This window comes from Onychomys torridus, chromosome 8, assembly GCF_903995425.1.
Source record: "Onychomys torridus chromosome 8, mOncTor1.1, whole genome shotgun sequence".
Lineage (NCBI taxonomy): Eukaryota > Metazoa > Chordata > Mammalia > Rodentia > Cricetidae > Onychomys > Onychomys torridus.
In genome coordinates this window covers 106,842,695-106,848,694 of record NC_050450.1, presented here as the reverse complement: position 1 = coordinate 106,848,694, position 6,000 = coordinate 106,842,695, and the positions used below count along the sequence as shown (strand labels likewise).

Here is a 6,000-nt window from a genome sequence, read left to right as displayed (position 1 = left end):
GACCCTGAAAAATTTAAATAATGGTCAAATCCTTGGAAAGCTAGTTTTTTTTTTTTTTTTTTGTTAAGTCTCTGAGTAATGAGAAAGTACAGAGCTTATCTGCAGTCTTAGCTGGATAGTCCGTGAGGATGGACCATCTTAGCTAGCAGCTTTGAAGTTGTTCCGGGTGCAGAATTCTGAGGAAACCGCAACAGAGGCATTCCGAGAGGCTGGGTCACCTGGGCTGCTCGTCTTCACTGGTGTCTGGTTCCTTTTTTTCTGAAAATGCGGCCAGCTCCTCGAGCAGCGAGGAAGAACGACCGCCATTCGAGGATTCTTCTCAGATCACACTTTATTGGAGCGCCTCTTGATTGAGGGAGAGCGGGAGGTGAGGGGCCCCAAGAACCAAAAGGCAGCTGCTTTTATAGGGAACCAAGTGAATGGGTCAATCTGTGATTGGATCCCGCCAGAATGCAAGCACGGGGAGCCACGCGATAGGCTGAGGACATAAGGCCAAATTACCATATACGCACATGCGCAAACCTCGAGGCGCGTAGCCCAGCAAGCACAGCCAAATATGGAGTTGTTTACAGCAAAGCTGTCAGGAAGTCGGCGCCATCTTAGAATGGCAGCTCCCTACATGAAAACACACACACTTTTAAAGGAAACACACCCACACCCACATATAATACATATATGTGCATTAACACAGGTCTGAAATGCGCAGCATGCACAGGTCAGTTAAAGATGACATTTTGGGAGCTGCAGGCATCCTTACTTTTGCATCTTTTGTTTCCTTGAAGCCGGTGCGGAAATGCACAGTGCAGCCAGGATACAAGAGCTTCTGTAATGAAGAAATTGATGAAGAAAATGTGAATTTAATGCTGGTCCCAGTGACAGAGGAGCCTACCATAGAACTGTCTACCGAATCAATTATTTCTTTACCCATCAGCCTCCAGCCACCAGTTCCCCCTGTGCCAACTTCTGAGGCTATCAAACCTCCAGTATCCCTACAAGTGCTCCATCTGCCAGCTGTGCCGCCTCCCATTAATGATGTGTCCCAGAACACTTCAGGAATGGTGTTGCTATCACAACTTGAATACAGATGGCAAGAAAATTGACGTTTACAAGAGACTCCAGAAAAATTTGTATTCGAAACAACAATGTCACATTCCCGATACATCTTTTGAAGCCAAACTGAAGCCACTTCCTAGGAAACCCAAGACTGTTGTCACCAAAGGATCCAAGCCTCAAAGTCTCAAGAGTAGTAGGAGAGAGGAGACCGTATAGTTGAAGTGATAACTTCAGAGAGGGAGTCCGTATTCGCAGCCTGGGGAAGGATTGCCATGAGGGCCGCCCAGCTTAGAACTGTGAACCGACAGCCTCTTCCCTCTAATGTAAAGGCCTTTCTGCCCCCAGCCACTGGATGCAGGTGGTGTGTTGTCCACGGCAGAATGCTCCCTGCAGATAAGGCAGGCTGAGTTTACCTGCAGATGCATGCAAGTCATACCTGGGTTCCAGATACCCTCCAGAGGGTGATCTGTCACTTCCTATTACCAGCCTGTGTTTTCCCGACCCCAGGAGTGGAAGACAATATGCCATGTCCTGAATGCGTCCACAGCAATAGGAAGATGTTGAGAAATTTTGCAAGCAAGAAACGCTCTGCAAAGAAACACAAAAAGCTGTCTCCAAATTTGCCACCTTAGACTGATGTCAAGGTCTTCTGTTCTGAGGTGAATGGAAGAGCCCTACAATAGCTGAGAAACTGGACATCCATCTCTGCAGAAACTGGACATCCTTCCCTGTGTTGGACTTGCTCAATGCTATCTTGTTAACAGGGTCCAGAGGACAATTTGAGTGGAAAGATGTCTTATAACAAAATAAAATCCCCAGTCTTCAAGCAAAAAAAAAAAAAAAGATGTTTTTTTTCGTTCTATGTTTGAGCAGGTAACTTTATAGATTTGTTAGGACTGAATAACTAAACCACTATTCATGCCATATGAAAGGATGGCATGTAAATAATAAGTCATGGGGACTCTGTAGCCAACAAGATTCATCATGTCTCATCCAGTCTTAGAGCTGTTCCTGTATAGAGGGATCAGCATACACGTCACCTATCCTGTAGTCTTTTCTTTTTCTTTCTCCTTCATGTCTGCAGGCAAGATCCTCAGAAGGTCTCCCCTGGTCAAATCTGATCTCAGTTAACTTTGAAGGAATCCATAACTTTTTGTTTCCCGTGGAAACAAAAGGACAACCTCTCTCCAAATGCAACATGTTGTCTGACTTCCATTCTGAAGCCAAGGCACTGCTAAACTATATGAGGTGGTTTAGTTCAGCAGTCCCTTCCACAATCCCATGTTTCTCTTAGTTGTTGTTCTCTGTTCACTAGCATTTAAAAATTTAAAATCAACAAAGAACCATATAAGGTCCAAACTCCCTGCGTTATAATATTTTTCATTCTTATGTGGCTTATTTTTTATATTACTTATTTTATCTTTAAAGATTTTATTATTTTAAACTTTTTAATGACTATCTATATCCATTTTCTTTAACACCTAAGCACCTTTTTAAGCATATTGTAACTTTTTAGAGGATTTTTGTGTCTGGACCTGGTTTTCTGTGCATCTGCAGCATTTTCTGACCGTGTGAGCCAAGCCGTAGAGGGCCAGTCTGTCTGTCATGAGGTTTCATTTAGATGACACTGGCGGCTGGCTCAAGACCTCAGGCAGTGGGCAGAAGTTGCACCTCTCTGTACACTGTGAGCACCAGCCAGCCTGAGAGATTGTGGATCTAGAATGCTACATCAGGATCCTTGTCCAGAACCTTTTGTAGTTTTCTGAGGCCCTATGGTTGGATATGCAAGCCCCATGTTGGGTACCATATGTAGTAGTACTTTCTTGTCTGCACTGCCAGCCCCAAATAACAACATGGAGACTTATTATTAATTATAAAAGTTCAGCCTTACCTTAGGCTTGTTCCTAACTAGTTCTTATAAACTTATATTAAACCCATATGTTTAATCTGCATTCTTCTACGAGGCTTGTTGCCTCATTCTCCATTCTGCTCATCCTGCTTCCTCCGAGTCTGGCTGAAAACCCCACCTATCTTCTTCCAGAGTTTTCTCTCTGCCCAAAAAGTCCCCACCTATACTTTCCTGTGTGAATTTTTTAGAAACTACCCAGTTGTGTTTCATTAAGGCAGCCTCAGGACACCTGTGTGTGGGCAGGCTTCGATTGGAGAGACATGGAGTGCCCTGCCTCATGTGCACAGGTACTTACGTGGTTAAACTCTCCCTAGGAAAGTTTTATTCCCACAGTTGAGCACAGTTGGGGGGCATAGTAGGCAATCAAGATGTAAGGGGACCCCCTTTTAGGTGGGGATCAAAGTCCTTATGACATGAGGTGAGCTGGAGAGACGTTCTTAGCAGGGAGAAGCCACTTGATGCTCTTATGGAGGACTCAGGTTCAGTTCCGCACCCACATCCACACTCCCACACCCCCACACCTACACTGGGAAGCTCAAAACTGCCTGTAATCCAGTCCCAGGGCACCAAGGCGTTCTGGCCTCTGCAGGCATGGCACATATGGTGGTTTTAGATGAGAATGGACTCTGAAGGCCATATGTCTGAATTCTTGGTTCTCAGTTAGTGGAAGTGTTTGGGAAGGATTAGGAAGTGTGGCCTTGTTGGAGGAGGTGGGTGATTAGGGGCGGGCTTTGAGGTTTTCAAAAGACCCTCCCAGTGTGCCTCTCTGCTTCCTGCTCTCAGCTGTTTCTGCGGCCATGCCTCTGCTCTACTGTCATGGACCCTGTTAAATGCCTCTTTAAAATAGGTTGCCCTGGTCATGGTGTTTTTATCACAGTGATAGAAAAGTAACTGAGACATGAGGCACTCACATGTACATATAAAATAAAACAAAACGTGTTTTTAAAATAAGAATTCATAAGGGCCGGGAGGGTGGAGACAGAAACATCAGGAATGCAGAGTATTCAGTATTATTCTTGGCTACATTGTAGGTTCTTCTTGTCTGAGCTACATGAGGCCCTGTCTTAAAAGAAAATCTACCCCACCCATTCCTCTCTCAAGAAGAGGAGGAGGAAAAGGAGGAGGAAAGGAGGAGGGGAGGAGGAGAGGGGTGAGGAGGAAAAGATGGAGGAGTAAGAAAAGCATGAGGGAGCAACTCCCCGCCCCCCCTTGTCTGTCTGCCTGCAGTGGAGGTAGGGAATAGCCTTGACCAGACATCAGCCCTGCTGGTACCTTCATCTGGACTTCTTGTCCTCCAGACTCCTGAGCGATGAATTCTTCTTGTCCACAGTGACCCGTCTGGGATGTGCCATGCACACCCTCACATTGGCTTCTGCACTTGTGTAATCACAAAGGTCTTGCTCTCCCCATGTGCAAAATGATACGAAATGCCCCATTTTAGCCAAGAGGAGAGTGGATGCAGAGAGTGTGCTGTGGCATGCTGTCCTCTGGGCATGACACAGCCACGCCCCCTGAATTCAGAGCAGCTGTTGATCACATGCATGAGAGTTTTGCGGCTTCCTGGGAACCTGGACTCTACAGTGAGAATTCCATCACTGACCCTTGCTTTTCTCATCTCAGTCTGACATGTAGGGTTTGAAGGTTTCTTCTGGCCCATCAGGGACAGACAAAGGAGAACTGGGCCGCCTGCGTTCTCTCGTGATCTCTCTCTCTCTGTTCTCTTGCAGTCCTGCTTTTTCACATTCTTCCCAAGGGTTCTTCCCTTCCCAGAGGTACTAGCCTCTTTCTTCCTCTGGGCAGTGTTAGAATTGTGCCAGAAAAGTGTCTGTAATATCTGTGAGGCCAGGCCACAGCCTCGGCCACAGTCACAGCCACAGCCACAGCCACAGCCACAGTCACAGCCACAGTCACAGCCACAGACAGTCACAGTCACAGTCACAGCCACAGTCACAGCCACAGTCACAGCCACAGTCACAGCCACAGTCACAGCCACAGTCAGCCACAGTCACAGACAGCCACAGCCACAGCCACAGCCACAGTCACAGCCACAGTCACAGTCACAGCCACAGTCACAGCCACAGACAGTCACAGTCACAGTCACAGTCACAGCCACAGACAGTCACAGTCACAGCCACAGTCACAGCCACAGACAGTCACAGTCACAGCCACAGTCACAGCCACAGTCACAGCCACAGTCACAGCCACAGTCACAGCCACAGTCACAGTCACAGTCACAGTCACAGACAGTCACAGTCACAGTCACAGCCACAGCCACAGCCACAGCCACAGCCACAGTCACAGTCACAGTCACAGTCACAGCCACAGCCACAGTCAGCCACAGTCAGCCACAGCCAGTCACAGTCACAGCCACAGCCACAGCCACAGTCACAGTCACAGTCACAGCCACAGCCACAGACAGTCACAGCCACAGTCACAGTCACAGCCACAGACAGTCACAGTCACAGCCACAGCCACAGACAGTCACAGTCACAGTCACAGTCACAGCCACAGTCAGCCACAGCCACAGTCACAGCCACAGTCACAGCCACAGTCACAGCCACAGACAGTCACAGCCACAGCCACAGTCACAGCCAGAGACAGTCACAGTCACAGCCACAGACAGTCACAGCCACAGTCACAGTCACAGTCACAGTCACAGCCACAGTCACAGTCACAGTCACAGTCACAGTCACAGTCACAGCCACAGCCACAGTCACAGTCACAGTCACAGTCACAGTCACAGTCACAGCCACAGTCACAGACACAGTCACAGCCACAGCCACAGTCACAGCCACAGCCACAGACAGTCACAGTCACAGTCACAGTCACAGTCACAGCCACAGTCACAGTCACAGTCACAGCCACAGTCACAGCCACAGTCACAGTCAGCCACAGCCACAGTCACAGTCAGCCACAGTCACAGTCACAGTCACAGCCACAGTCACAGCCACAGTCACAGTCACAGCCACAGTCACAGTCACAGTCACAGCCACAGTCACAGCCACAGTCACAGCCACAGTCACAGTCACAGCCACAGT

General features: G+C 48.1%; 1 pseudogene; it reads left to right on the top strand.

Moving 5' to 3' along the window:
- Positions 1–707: 707 nt before the first annotated feature.
- LOC118588798 lies at positions 708–1,685 on the top strand (annotated as a pseudogene).
- The last annotated feature ends 4,315 nt before the right edge of the window (positions 1,686–6,000 follow it).